A 14488-nucleotide genomic window follows, 5' to 3' on the forward strand; every position below is an offset into this window, starting at 1 on the left:
ACAGACCGTGATGAAGGAAGAGCACAGGGAGATTCCAAACTTAGGAGTTTCCAAATCCCTGTCACCTGCAGCCCTTGGCCCCGGTGATTATTCAAATTGTCTGTCACAATCATTCCTTTGGATAAGGAGAAGGTAATCCCCGTGCTGACTTTACCCTTTGCTGCTGTGAGCTGAGTCCAGGAACACGATGGTGGTGGTTTCTGACAAAGCACTGATGAGGCTGTGCAGTGGCAATATGGAATTTCAGGATGCTTAAAAATCAACATTCCTACAAGAAAGATGGTTATAAAAAAACCCCTAAATGCCTTTGAAACCCACCCCCACCTGCACCCAGAAACACAGGAATCCAGCCCACACACCTTCACCTCTATGGTGCACGTACCAAAAACCAGTTCATGGCAGCAGAAATCTCACTGGAAAAAATATTTTCTCCATCAGTGAGTAAAATTCGAATATGAAGTTTAGGTGAGACATAGATGGTACACAAGAAAGATCATCCAGCTGTACTAAATAGTCTAATGATTATGTTGTGTTATGCCTTTTTACATCAGAACAAGGAAAAAAAATGTTTCAGACTAAAAATGCAAAAGTAAATCTCCAGGCTTTCAAGCCACCTACCTACCAGGAGAGATGCATATTTCGTCTTGAGTACTGCTTTCACCCACAGCATCCTTCTGAAAAAGTATTCTGAACCTTTTATTTTCCTAGATCTTGGTTATTTGTATCTGATACTATAAAAGTACACGTAAGGTTTTCTTCCTGTAATTCTTGGGAAAGAAACCAGAGGCTGTGACAAGTAAGTGAAACCTCAAAGATATAATTGATCAAAAGGTATTTGTTTCCATGAAAATGTCTCTTTAATATCTTCAACAAAATTAAAGCTTCAATTAACAGCTTCAAATATGGATTCTTTTTTTAAAATGGAAGACCTATGAAAAATACAGAAACAAGCAGAGAACTTTCACAAAAAATCCCACTAACTTGGTTTTGTGTATTTAGTGAGTGGAATGTAGAAGCAGCAGAGTACCAGGGAAAGAGCTGGAAGGAGAATGGGGGAGAAATAAGCAACTGCTACTGCGTCTAGTCTTTCTTTGTAATGAAATTCTTTTCAGAAACCCAACCTGCATCACATAAAGAAACCCCCTATTCAAAAGCCAGTTTGTTTGCACAGTCTCATTTGATGGAAGCATTTTGTGTGCATTCTTGTTATGAAAGGTTTACTTTTTTTTTCAATGGCAGCAATCTCTGCTTTGGTAGCAACTCTTCACTAAAGCAGGATGGGAAATCTTCCAGGTTTTGGCCAGAATAATAGCAGTTCTTGCAGAACTTGTGCCCTGGCTCTGGATTTCACAAAAGGTTCCTTTCTTCCTTCCTTTCACTCCCTACAATGCACCTCCAGAGATCTGCCACAAAGGATTGTTCTGAAGTATATTTAGCACATGGTGGCAGGCTTAGCTGCTGGGATCAGTTCTTCTTCACTCTGAACTGATTCTTATGTTTCTGAATGCAGCAGCTCATTCAGAATTCAATTCCTCGTTTTTCACAGCAGTGCAAGTTCAACTAAATTTTTTACAGGTTCAAAAATCAATCAGACAAACCCAAGACAGAAAAATCCATGAGATGTCCCAGTTAAAGCTCAAGTAGCAGCAATACTACAGTGCACTGGATGCTGTGAAGATGTACTGGAGGGCTGCCATGGGATGTTTTCCTGTTCTTTTAATTTCCTTTGTATTGGGCTCGATATTGGGCTCTGTGGATCTCTGGTCTGGCTCATTATGGCTGTTCATACGTTACACTCTCATCAAGAAACCTTCCAGGTGGGAATTGATGGCAGTGACCCCAGGAACAGCAGCTTTTTCTCCCTTTTGGTGTTTAAAGATGGGTTTTCAAAGATGGATGAATGTGGTAAGGATGTAAAAAGAGTAGTATTTTATGAATGTAGTAAAACTGGACATGATTAAGTTTAGAACCTCATTTACCTACATATGAATATGCTTGAAGAGTTCTAAATCAAGGTTCCCCGCTAGAAACCATGCCCCATTCCTGCTTTATTTTTCCTCCAAATTATGCTGGTTTTTTCTTTCTTCAGCAGCTCTTTCAATGCAGAAGTCAAAGGAGTGTGATTTATTCTGGTTTCTCCACACTAAATAGCCCAGTGCTATTGTGTATGGACAGCAAGCACTTCAGAGAAGTAAAAACAATTCTTTTTTTCTAAATAGAAGTAACCCAACAAAACATTTGAATATGTATAAGAATTAGAAGGATTTTTTTCCAGCTTGGATTTGGATCTAAATTATGAGCCCTGCTTCTCTGCCTTTTACGCAAAATTAACTTTGCACATTTATTTATTTATTTATTTAGGCACTTTTTCCAATTCACAGGACACTGTGAAATGGCCAAAATTAAGGGATTCAAAAAGCTAGGCTTGGATCTTGTGAAAATTCAGGTTATCCCAAATTTCTTCAAGGGATACATTTGATCCAGTCCTGCTCTCTGATGGAACAGTGAAGTGTATTTTGCAGATGATGGAAACAGACAAAAAAAGCTGAAGAAAAGGTAAGATCCATGAGGTTAAGGGTTTTTTACACATTCCCATTTTCTAGCAGTTACCAATATCCCAGAAACACCTGTACACACCTGTGAGAAACTTAAAGCATTAACTGCACAGCAAGATCTAAAGATCATTTTTAAAAGCTTCCAAGATACCTTCAAAAGCAGTGAGGAAACAGCACTGGAGTGTTATCAAGAAGGCTCTCAGACAGCAAATTCTCCTAAATATCCTAGAGATTTATTGAACAGCTTGCACTGGAAGATAAAGGAATCAAAACCATCTATGAAACAATCTTAAAGCTGATTTAGTAATTGCCTGTGAATACAACTCAACCCAGGCTAGATGAGGCTCAGGAGACCTGAGACCCATCAGCTCCCCAAAATAGGTCATGAATGGAGCTTTAAGTGATGCAGACACTGCGTGTGGATTCCTTTCTGGGGAATAATTTTTTGCCACGTTGCCACAGGAAGAATCCATCACCTGGTAAGTTTGTTCCATTCGTGAGGCACTGAGCAACTTCAGCAGGCAACAACCAAATTAACCTTAGAAAAGCAGAGCCCATCTCAGTTGAGATGAGGCAGCATTTTACCATGGGGACTTAAACACATGCACAGCCAGCTGAGCCTGCTGACAAACACCAGTGCAGGGCATCCTGAGCCAACAAAAGCCTATCTAAGGCACCACAGGCTGGGCTCTGGCTCTCTGGAAATGCTAAACTTGAGCTGAACTCTTGCCATTTCCAGCAGAAGGTATGGATATTTTAACACTTAGAGTCCTGCACCTCCCTGACTGCTGCATTCTGGTCCAAAGCCAGAAGTATATAAATGGATTATTCTCCCTCCTTACTCAGTGGCCTTGTCCCAGCAATGCTCCAGTCTCCCCATTTGCTACCACAGATTTTTCTGAGCTCTTCTGTTTCTTTTGATCTGCTCCTCTCTGGGTTTCTATTGCCAAGTATTTTCTCTTCATCTCTATGTTCAAAGCACAGAGCTGAAAATGCAGAAATTAATCACTTTGAGGCTTCTCTGTGTGGATGAGCACAGCCTGTGAGGACCAGCAGTCTGTGGTTCATTTCAGCACCACGGGCAGACTAATCTGCTGAGCTGTGACCAGAGAAACTGGGAGGTTGCCTTCCACAAACTGCCTGGAGCACCTGCCAGAGGCACAGAGTGTTCCCTGGTGCCGGTGGTGCGGCTCCAGCTGCAGCACAATCTCAAACATGCGACCAAGGGGCAGGAAGAAAGAATGTGTTCTATGTAAATTCAGCCAGCACGTTCTCAGATCGCACTGCTTTAAGTGGCTGGCAAAGCTGATGGAATCTAATTGATGTGGAGCCTCGCTCCCAGCCTCCCGACAGACATTTTTAGAACTGTGCTTGCTGACTAGGGGCAAAAAAATGTCAGGAGACCGAAGTCACCTGTCATTTGCATGGGCTGAACACTTTCTGGGGAGGTCATGAAGCAAGAGGCTTGAAGATCAGAGGACAAATGGGCATCTACATGGCACAGTCTAACACAGTACCCCAAAGTACTAAATCTGCAGCAATTTTAATGAGAAAACAGAACTTTTCTCAATTCTGTGAATGCCTTCTAATGCATTTTTATCAAATATCAGATGTATTTTTAAAAAGTAGATTTTAACACCTTTGAAGTCAGGATCCACACCTTCTTATCTACCCAGCTGCACTGCTGTGAATCTGCCAACACAGGCAGGCCAGGGAGGCGAGGGACACACATCATCCATACAGAACAGGCAGGACCTTGTTTTGGGAGTATTCCCTAATTCCTCCAAATCTGTGACGTAGCATTACTTCTCTAAAAATCCTCAAAATACTTGAGATTGGATCAAGATTAAACAAACCAACATGTCAGAACATATTTTGGAGGTAGGAGAGGAAGGGAAATGAGCATCGTTTAAGGAGTTGCCTTCCGTCCCCTTTCCAGATAAAGCTGGAACGCTGACTAGCCCAGCCCACGTAATTGTGTCTAAACCACGACATGCACACTCCCTTCACACATTTCTCAGGAAAACAAAAAACAAACAGAAACCCCAACCTTCCAAAACAGGAAGGGAAACTTGGGGTTTTACTGAGTAGTAAACACCAGACCATTACTATGATTTCAACTGAACTATTCATAAGAACCAGGTAAGTCAGTTTTAAATGCAAAAGAACCAACCAAGAAGACCTCAGCAAAGGTCAAATATTTGCTGGTACACCCTGTATGTAACACAGCTCTGACCATGGAAAATTGACTCTAATCAGTTATATTGGTTAAACTACACGTGGGTGGAATTTAGGTGGGATGTAAGCAACTACAGTGCAGAAATCAGATTAAGCCTGGGAGAAACTGCAGTGTGTGATTATCATGTAATAATTACTCAACATTTTGACAGAGCCCAAGACTGGGCTCAGCCCAGCCCTTGACAATGAGAAGGCAGCATAAACATCAGGGTATGAAACTCTATCACTTCTATTAATCCATCAGCATGTCCTCTGTGGGAAGTCCATGAGCTTCTGATGAAAGCCCAGGGCTGCAAATTCAGGAGAACCCCTGGGGTTCAGAGACAAGGTCCAGACCCCTGGAGAAGGCAACGCCAAGTCAGCTGCAGTACAAATCTGTGTGGGTAACCTTTTGGAATTGGGTCACCACCAACTGTCCATGTGTGTGGAGTTCTTAGAGAAACCCATCTGGTCCTGGCATCTATCTGATCTGCTCTTCATGCTGTTACCACAGCAACTGGCACTTAAATGAAAAATCTCTGAGCAAGCTGGATCTATAGACAGCCCTACCAAATCACAAGGCAGCAAAAGTGGATGCTTGAGGCGGGTCTGGGGGGTGTTTAGCTGTGTATTTACCAAAAGGGGTTTCAGCCTTGTTTTCCATTTGTGCTTTATCATTTGACAGAATAAGTATCAGCATACCAGTTTTTCTTTATCAACAAGTCCTCTGTAGGTCAGTCACAGCAATGATATCTTTCTATTTGGCCTGCTTTGCAGTCTAAATAGATCTTAAATATTTTGGTTTCTTAATTGTTTCCATATCACACACACAAATTGAATATATTTTTTGCTATAAACACAACTGCCGAGAGAAGAAATAGTAGCCATGTACTTTTTAGAAATAAAAGATGCTTTACAAAAGTATAAAATCTAACTAGATCTTCCCAATGCCATTTAGATTTGTCATGTTGAATTTGACCCAAATGTCTTTAAAACTTTAGGGACACGGATCTAAGATTCAAGGATAATTTCATGTTTGGCAATACAGATTTTAATACTCCTTTTATTTTGAGGGAGGGAAAGTCTGTGTTTGTAGTAGAGGATATTACATGGGTTGAAATAACCAATCTTAATATTCTCCCAGCTGACTAACTCTGAAATATGCATTATTTCTGTCTCTGGCATAACAGAAACATAAGAGCTAAACTTAAGCTCTCAGTCTTCGTAGCAGGACAAATGAGGGAGGGTTTTGGCCCAGCCCACGAGCCAGATTTAGGCTCGGAAAGCAAAGCCCACACAGGTGACGTACGACACATAACATGAAGGGAAGTGGGAGCTGGTGGCTGAGGACAGGGGAGGTGACACTGGGGCTGGCACTGGCTTACACAATCTGCACCTTTAGCCTTTCAAATCAATGCTGAGCATTGCCAGTGGAAGGTGAACAGAAGAAAGTAACACAAATCAAATTCTTATTCTTTGAATGCATCTTTGAAATTCTTTTTCTTATTACTTGAAGTCTACAAGTGAGTGGGACTATTTTACATGTTAAACGTTCTGGTTTAAAGGTATTACATCTTTCAAAGACCAAGAGGGAGGAGAATAAAGAGACAATGAAAGAAACTGAAGGACACCACTGAGAGAAGTGAGAAGCATCTAAGATCCCTGAGCCTGAAATGGAGAAGCACATTTCCATAAAGCTTCACTAGTACACACCTTGCTCCCTAATTCCTTTCAATTAAAAGAACAGAAAAAAACTTCCTTGCACAAAACTCCTCCCAAATATTATTTTGCCACTGCAACATTTTTCTACAAAATCCCAAATTACTTGCATATTAATAACTCGTGAGCCAAATTTCCGTCAACTGGCTATTTAAAATTGTCAACAAAATTCATGTTATGTAGATTTCTAGTTGGGAGAAAGTCAGAGAGACTTTTGTCTTTGTGTTTCCAGCTGTAGATGTTGGACTGACAACCTTCCTCTCGCACAGCCCTTTTCTGCTCTGTCGTTGGTTACCAAATTTGAAAAGAGGAAGAAAGTGGAGTAGCCACCGTGATTTACTCAGGAGCGGAACAGCGACCCACAAAAATTTCTGGCACAAACCTTCCTGTGAACACATTTGCATGTTTATTAGTTAAACTTTGCCGTCTGCGAACACTCTTGTGAAAAAACAACAAATCATTAGTACAAGAAATGGTAGAAAACACATTTTTAAAGGCCAAAAAAATCTACAGTAAACTGAAAATCTTTATTGCTGAAATGTTTGAGAATTGGCCTGTCCTTCAGAAAGTCCAAAGAGTCCCAAGGTACAAATTCTGTCAAAAGACAAGTCTGAGTCTTGTCTTTTGAATTTGGACTAAGTTTTGAAAATCCCAATTTGCAAATCTAGTGCAGATTTTCTCTGTCAAATGGAAATATTCCAAGTAGGAGAAACAACCCAGCAGGAAGATATGATGTACAGACTATGCAAATAAGCCCAGATTCTGAGATAAAGTTGAGATGTTTCATTATTCTGGATGAAACAGCCCTATAAATACAATTAAACTTTTTGCTGTCCTCGGTCAGGTAAAAGTTGACATAACTAGGGAAGAAACTAAGTAATTAAGGAAGAAAACTCCAAACCTTGATTTGACCCTTTACTTTCAGTGATTAATTTAATAATACTTATACAATAATATTGAAAATATGATTTGGAAAAGCAATATTCCATGTCATGCCATGACTGCCTGGCTTCCTCAGCAGTAAATCACTACCCACCACTTTCAGTCTGTGAGGGCAGAGGACGATTATTCATATTCAATACCGTTAACAAGTGTTTGTTCTCGTCCTTCTCCAGTGACTTCATGGAGCTTTAATTGACAGCCCAGATGTCACAGCTCCTGTCTCCAGCCCAAGCAATTGTTTGAAAAGCTTCTGAGCTATTTGACTGCTGGTGTTGACAGGAAGCTGGACATTTCTGCTGTGATGAGGGCTTTGTTTTAAGGTGTCTCAGTCCATCTTATCTCCTGTCTCTTCCTATCTTACAAGCCTAAAAATACTGCTAATGCTGTGCACACAAGGCTTCCCATTCCAAAATCACATTTGCATTTCGCCCAAAGACCCTCAGGAATTTCTGATATTGTCCCAGATTAGAGAGAGACCAAATCCATCACATGACAATCAATTTTAATAGAGGCAGAATCACAGCCTCAACTTCTCCCTGTGTGTTCCCACTAAGATGATAGTGCCTTCTGTTCTCCCAAGGCCAGCTATTAATACAAATTATATGCAGGAAAAAGTAAAAGAATCCCACCAGCAATGTGCTGGACATTTGTATTCCAGACAAGATCCTGTTAAAGATCCTGTTAACAATCCTGGTGGATGCCACAGTCTTACTTCACATATTGATCTGGTGGAGCAAGTACAAGGCACGTAGACTTCTGGTTTGTATTAATTTGTACTATAACTCTTGGCACAGCGTCAGCTGGCAATGGTCTCCCCCATGTTTTAAATCAATTACCTGAAGTAGTAATTGTTTGTTATCAGTAAGGGGGATTTAATAAACAAATATACTTGATAAATCGATGAGCAGAGAAATCCAGACATCCACATATAAATTAGTTTACATTAACTTACTAAAATGAGGCTGCTGGAATGATAATGTTTCAATACACCAAAATAACATTACCAGTTCTTATAAGTTGGCATGTTAAATACATCTCTGTCCATTCTTTGACCTTTAGAGCTTTGCTCCTAGTGATACTATTCAGTATCCTAAGGAGGGGCTAGGCTGAAAAGCCCAGATTATTGTCTTTTTTTCGTATTGTCTTAAGAGAGTCAGCGAAATAAAATGATGAATGACATTGTTATATCAACTGAACAGATTATATAATGTACCTCTGTTCCCACAAAATTGAAATTTAGTGTTTTAACAATGGACTTTACTCTTCCACTCACCTGTAAATGAGCACTACTGGAGCAGCACTGAGCCCAGTTCTGCCCTTCTCACCAGCTAAATCTGTTTCCTCTTCTGTGAAATCACTGCTGCTTTACATCATTATGAATTAGGTCAGAAACAAACCCAGTGACTGCTCATTCCAGCTAGTGAAACATACGAAGAATGGCTGCAATGACAGATCTGTAATAATGCTTCTCATCTGCAGTCAATTAAATTTAGACCACGCAGAACTATAAGAAGTACACAGTGGAAAATTTTGGCAGGGTGACTGGCAAGCTGTAGCACATCTAACAAACCTGAAGGCTTTTAAATTCATCTTCCCTCTGAACTTTAATCAAAGGCTATAAAAAAAAATCCAGCTGAATACAATAAAAATTTAAACAGCGAAGATCATTAAAGCAGACACTTCTTGTTACCTCATGGTGACTTGCAGAAAAATCTTGTCAACGTCAGATGCTCATCCCTGGTGTTATAATCATAATTCACCTTGCTGGAACAAACAGCACGGGAATGCCTGCATCTGCTCAGCTTGTGTACCTAAGGCAGATATGAGAGGAGGCCAAACATGTTTTTGTAAGTTACAAAAGAGAACAATTACTTCTACCGGAGGGGTGGGAGCTTTTGGAATGTGCTTTTGGACATAGGAGTGTCTTTTGAGAACTACTGAATTTATCTTCAAATGAAAACTATAAATTAAGTGTAATTACTTCTGACAGCTTGCATGAGAAAAATAAAGCATTTATCCTGTCATTGAGGTTCCATGTCTCAGTGCACTCTCAGGACTGTGGAATCATCCCTGTGGCAAATCCACACTGCCCTTAGCACAGACCTCCTTTGTTTTTTCTCCACCACAATTGTGGGGGTTTTTTAGAGCACGTGATCTTCCCTCAGAAATTTGTGGCTAAATTATTTGTCTGTCCTTTGGCTGTTTTGATTTTTGACAACTTCTCCAGCAAACCTCATCCCACAGCTGCAATTTCCCCCCTCACTCTCTACCCAGCAGCAGTCATACCCACGTCGTTCTCCCCTCCTCACAAACCCCAGACCTTTATGTCTCTGCCCTGCCTCTGTCTATATATCTTTTATTTCATTTATCCTCACACTCTGCCCCAGAATTTCTCAGAGTTCATCTGTTCCCCTCCTTGTGCTTGCCAGTCCAACCTTAGCTCTGGTTTTGCCTTTATTAAGCGCATCCCCCACCCCCTTGCGTTTTATTCAAGCAGCCCTACAAGACAGATCCTTTCTGTAAAGGCCACGAATGATTCCTCTGCAAGATCTGCCTCACTAATTATATACTTAACATACATTTATCTGTTCCTACAGCAGGTTCCAGAGAGCAGGGGCTTTTCTTCTGTGCCTTGTCATTTAAAACACTGCCACTATCAGCCGCTTCACAATGACATCGGCAGCACCACTTCGCTGCAATTAGGAGGGAAACTTGCCAGCAGAGGATGGGGTTTAAACTCTTCTTGACAAAGAAAACAACACTGAAACAATTGGCTGATTCCCTTTTTACGGAGCCAAAGGGGTATCTGGAAACCCCAGGTCAAACGTGGATTGTCTGTAGACGCGTAATGGATGCTTGGCAAACAACCAGGGACAAGGAAATGTGCTTGTGTAGGCTGTGAAATTGTGCTCCCCGTGAAACAAAGTGCACGGCCTGAATTTAGAGGCAGGTTGTTTGTAGAGAGGTGGTGCCTTTTTTTTTTTTTCTTGAAAATGTTCTCGAATATTAAATCTGAAATGTAGCGACATGTATTACCATATTTTGCTCCAGAAAATAAAAACACTAAAGATTATACTAAAAGCTGACAACGCAAAATCTTTACTAACCCACATTCCTGCAGTGTTGTTACTGTGAGATCACTCTGTCAGCACAAAATCTAAGGTAATGTGTTTATAATCCAGCAAATACATTTTTCAGGAGCAGGATTTCATAACACAGACATTCTCTAAGGCAGAGTGGACTCACTCTTACCCAGCCATGAGCATGAACCAGCCCAGCCCAGCAAAAACTCAGCAGGAAAGAACCAAGGAGGAGAGAGGGTTGTTCAGAGTTGGAGTTGTTCAAATTAAAGGAATTCCTTTGGTGTCCCTGGTCAGTGGAATAACTCTGAAATAAATAGAAAGTAGAGCCCAAAATCTGAGTCTAGAAGAGGCCAGAAACACTTTTTTCCAGAGCAATATTTCTGTCTTGGAAGGGAGACCAGCTACCCTGCAGATCAAAACAGGGTAAGAATTAGAGAAAATCAGATACATTTAAGATTTTTAGATTGGACTTACTGGATGACAGAAACAGCAAAAAAACTTTTGCTGATGTAATTTATGCTGATATTTTGCATTGTTTCTGACAGAATTTCAGAGGTTTTAATCAGCATTTGCCCCTCAGGATTTCTACAAACAGGTTCCGTGCAGTATTTCTGGTGGAGTAGGATTGCACAAGGGCCTCTGGAAATTTCCAGCAGGCATCAGCAAATGCATCCTAAGTTTGCATTTGAGAAACTAAATAGAAAAATGCTGTTTTTCAGATCACCAGCAGATTCAGTTGATAAGAAAGTAATTTACTCTGTGTGCTGCTTTAGGTTTAGAGAGTTCAATACAGCCTATTAAGGAACTCTGGTTACCATCTCTCCTTTGTGTAAACCTCCTTCCATTTATTGCACTGAGTTCCCAAGTATTTCCTATAAGGAGGAGAACAGGTGGATAAGAGACTCCAGTGGGGCTAACGACACAGAATAAAACTCAATACTGTTATCTGAGCTCTTTGTCAGTGTTTTGAGAGGAGATATCTTATTAAGAGATCAAAACCTACATCTTTAGGACAGGGTAATCTGACCCGAATTAAGACAGCCAAATTCAAACTTTTAAATCAAGAAGTTTACCTATATTAAAGTTCAGAGTGGGTTCTGCATAGGGTTTGTATAAGTTTTTCTGCAGTAGACAAGCTGATTAAATAGTTTATGCAGTGCATGGAAATGGCAATTGTAATTGTTCCAGGAAAGTATCAAATCAATCAATTTTTATACAGGTATCTTTCAGATGAACAAACTTAGAATCTATTCAGTTTCCCTTACCTTCAGGAACACCATTGGTAGAGGTGAACTTTCACCTGATGTGTTCATTAGCTCCTCAGCACAAGCTGAAGCCATCTTGCTTTACATGAAGATTGGTTGTGTGCTTAATTAAAAAAAAAAAATCCCCTTTTAATCTTTTAAAGTGTCATTCTGGTGTTTTAAAGAAAGTTTCACCATCTCATTGATCACTTTCAGATCAATTTTATGAGCAAGCACAGGAGGACAGTTGCCATTATCTCCGCATGGATTGAAACTCATCAAAACTGCAGAACGTTTTGTAAAATAAGTATCAATGATAATACTGGGGATTGAAATCATAAATTGACCAGCATTGAACCTAATTCAGCAAAAAAAGATGAAATACCTGAACAATCCTTAAAGCTGGAAGCCACGCTCCTGGCAGTTTAATTCACATAAATTGTGTCTAGCTGGATGGGAAAGATGCAGTAGTGTACAAAGAATTACCACTGCCAGTATTGGTGAGGAAATAATGAAAATGTGATTGGCATAAATCATTCAGAAATCTTATTACACAATCCTGATCCATATATTAGATTGCCTGGCATTCCAGAGCTGAGAAGTACTAAGGTCAGACTTACTCTGGAGTACTGTATTTCTTTACACATTTTATTGTAAATAGAAAGTGGAATTCTGATCCCATGGGAAATTCCAACATTTTGACATTTATTTTCAGTGCAAATAACAAACATACAGGGTTTGAATCACTGAAAGTCTTATATGCAATAGTATAGGAATATCAAAATAATGTAAATATCATAGAAGTTGAAATTAAATGAATAAAATGCCAATACAAAATATTTCAACATTGCCTGAAAGAAATAAGGTAAAATTATTCATTTTGATATTTTCCCATCAAATTTAATCTAAATCAATGTATTCACTTAACATGATTCATTTCTGATGAAATTGCATTGTCTGAGTAGAAAATTGTTTGGATTTTTTTCAGCTCAGTCTCATTATTAAAGATTGATCAGATTGTAAAAGTGTTGGGGAAAAAAACATTAGGAATTCAGCTTTTGCAAACTTATTATACTGAGGTAATTTTGATTAAAATTTCACAATCCCCAAGAAGGAAAAACAAATAGTCACAGTAATTGTCAATCATATTCAACGAACTTACAGGTGGCTCTAAAGTGACTTCACAAGAGATAAGTAACTGAATTGCTAACATGAATATGACTATTTGAACACAAGTTCTGTCTTTTCCTCTGCAGGTCCCGTGTTTTCCACCCTCAGCAGCAGCCCCTGCTTTGGTCACTTCTTTTCTAGTGTAATCCTGCCTGTGAGGATTTGGAGCTGCTCTGTTGCACCAACATGACAGCGTTCAATTTACTGTCCTGGCAAGGAGATAAATTTGTGTGTCTGATTTCCTTTTTACCAGATCAGATTTAGCTCCTGCACCTTGTTTCTCTGGCTTCATGTATCACCTTGCTCCCCCTTCTCTTCTAATTGTGATTCCTTCATTCACACCTCTCTGTAATCATCCCTCACCTCCTTCTTCAGCTTTTCTGCTTTCTTACAAAATACTCTACAGAATTTGGGTTGTCACAGCCTAGAAAAGTTCTTCCCTCTCACCAGGAGTAATCTTCTAACTCATTGACCTGTCTCTCATCCTGCATTAAGCTTAAACACTTCAATACTCTTTGGGGAAAGAAATTCCACTTTTATATAAATGGTAAGACCTCGGCAGTATTCAGAAAACAAAGAATAAATGAGCAGAAACTTTTATTCCGCAGGGAAGGCAGTTTAATTCTATGCTGAGCTAATTTAGGGAATTCATGAAGATAAGGGATGCCTTCTGTTCAGATGTTGCTATGTTTTATCTACAGCCTGTGCAGTTTCTGTACTGACAAAGAACATCCACTCCCCAGGTGCAAATGGAGATCAGACCTCAAGTGTTTCAGGGTCCTTAGCTGATTGTTACAATGGTTCTATCACTAATCCTGCAAAACAAGAGTAAAATTAGTCTGAAACAACAGATTATCCTGGAATTGCTAATAAAGCAATAAGGAGGACAAATAAAAGAACTTAGTGTTAACATTCTGGCTATAACCCAAATTTTGATGCGGTTGTGCATGGAAGAATCTGGCTTGGAAGCACAGTTGGACCTATTCATACATACTGAACCTTTCCTCATCTCATGCACCACTAAACTTCTTGCAGATGCTTAAGTGACTTCAGCAAAGTGCTGCAGAGAGCAAAACCATCAGTGAGAAATGGCTTTGGTTTCCAGTCAGAAGCAGCACATTTGGCCCACAGATGCAGTGGCTCTGTGAATGATCCAGCACAGTTTCCAAGCTGGAATTGGTAAGTTTACCCTCCTGCAGGCTCGTATGAAAGTATTTCTTACTACACAGTCAGCATTTCTCTGGTCAAGTGTGTCTGTTTCAAAACTTCTCTCTCAAGGAAGTTTTTCCTCTCCTTGAGTCCATGTAATTACGCCAGGGTGGCCCAGCCTTGTTCCACCCTAAATTCCTGATGGTATTTCTATACCATAATTGTGAACATTTATCACCAGCAGTTCTCTAGGCAGTCTTGTGACTTGGACAGCTGAATGTAACTGGTGTTTAGCATTTGCTTTGTACAATTCCCAAGTGCTAAACAACCTTTCATTACCTGCATCTGGCAGCTGCCCAGAACACTTCGGCTTTTCAAGCCCATGTGAGTATGGGAACATTATTAAAAT

At 40.0% G+C, this 14488-nt stretch overlaps 1 protein-coding gene across 1 annotated transcript in view; it reads right to left on the reverse strand.

The window, feature by feature from the left end:
- CHST13 (carbohydrate sulfotransferase 13) overlaps window positions 1-9240 on the reverse strand; it is a 72166-nt gene extending 62926 nt beyond the window's left edge. Inside the window, exon 1 of the mRNA XM_032120677.1 lies at window positions 9124-9240. The gene's annotated coding sequence lies outside the window, so the exon portion shown is untranslated. The remainder of the gene's footprint in view (window positions 1-9123) is intronic.
- Between the last annotated feature and the right edge of the window lie 5248 nt (window positions 9241-14488).

Source organism: Corvus moneduloides, chromosome 11, assembly GCF_009650955.1.
Source record: "Corvus moneduloides isolate bCorMon1 chromosome 11, bCorMon1.pri, whole genome shotgun sequence".
NCBI classification, from domain to species: Eukaryota; Metazoa; Chordata; class Aves; order Passeriformes; family Corvidae; genus Corvus; species Corvus moneduloides.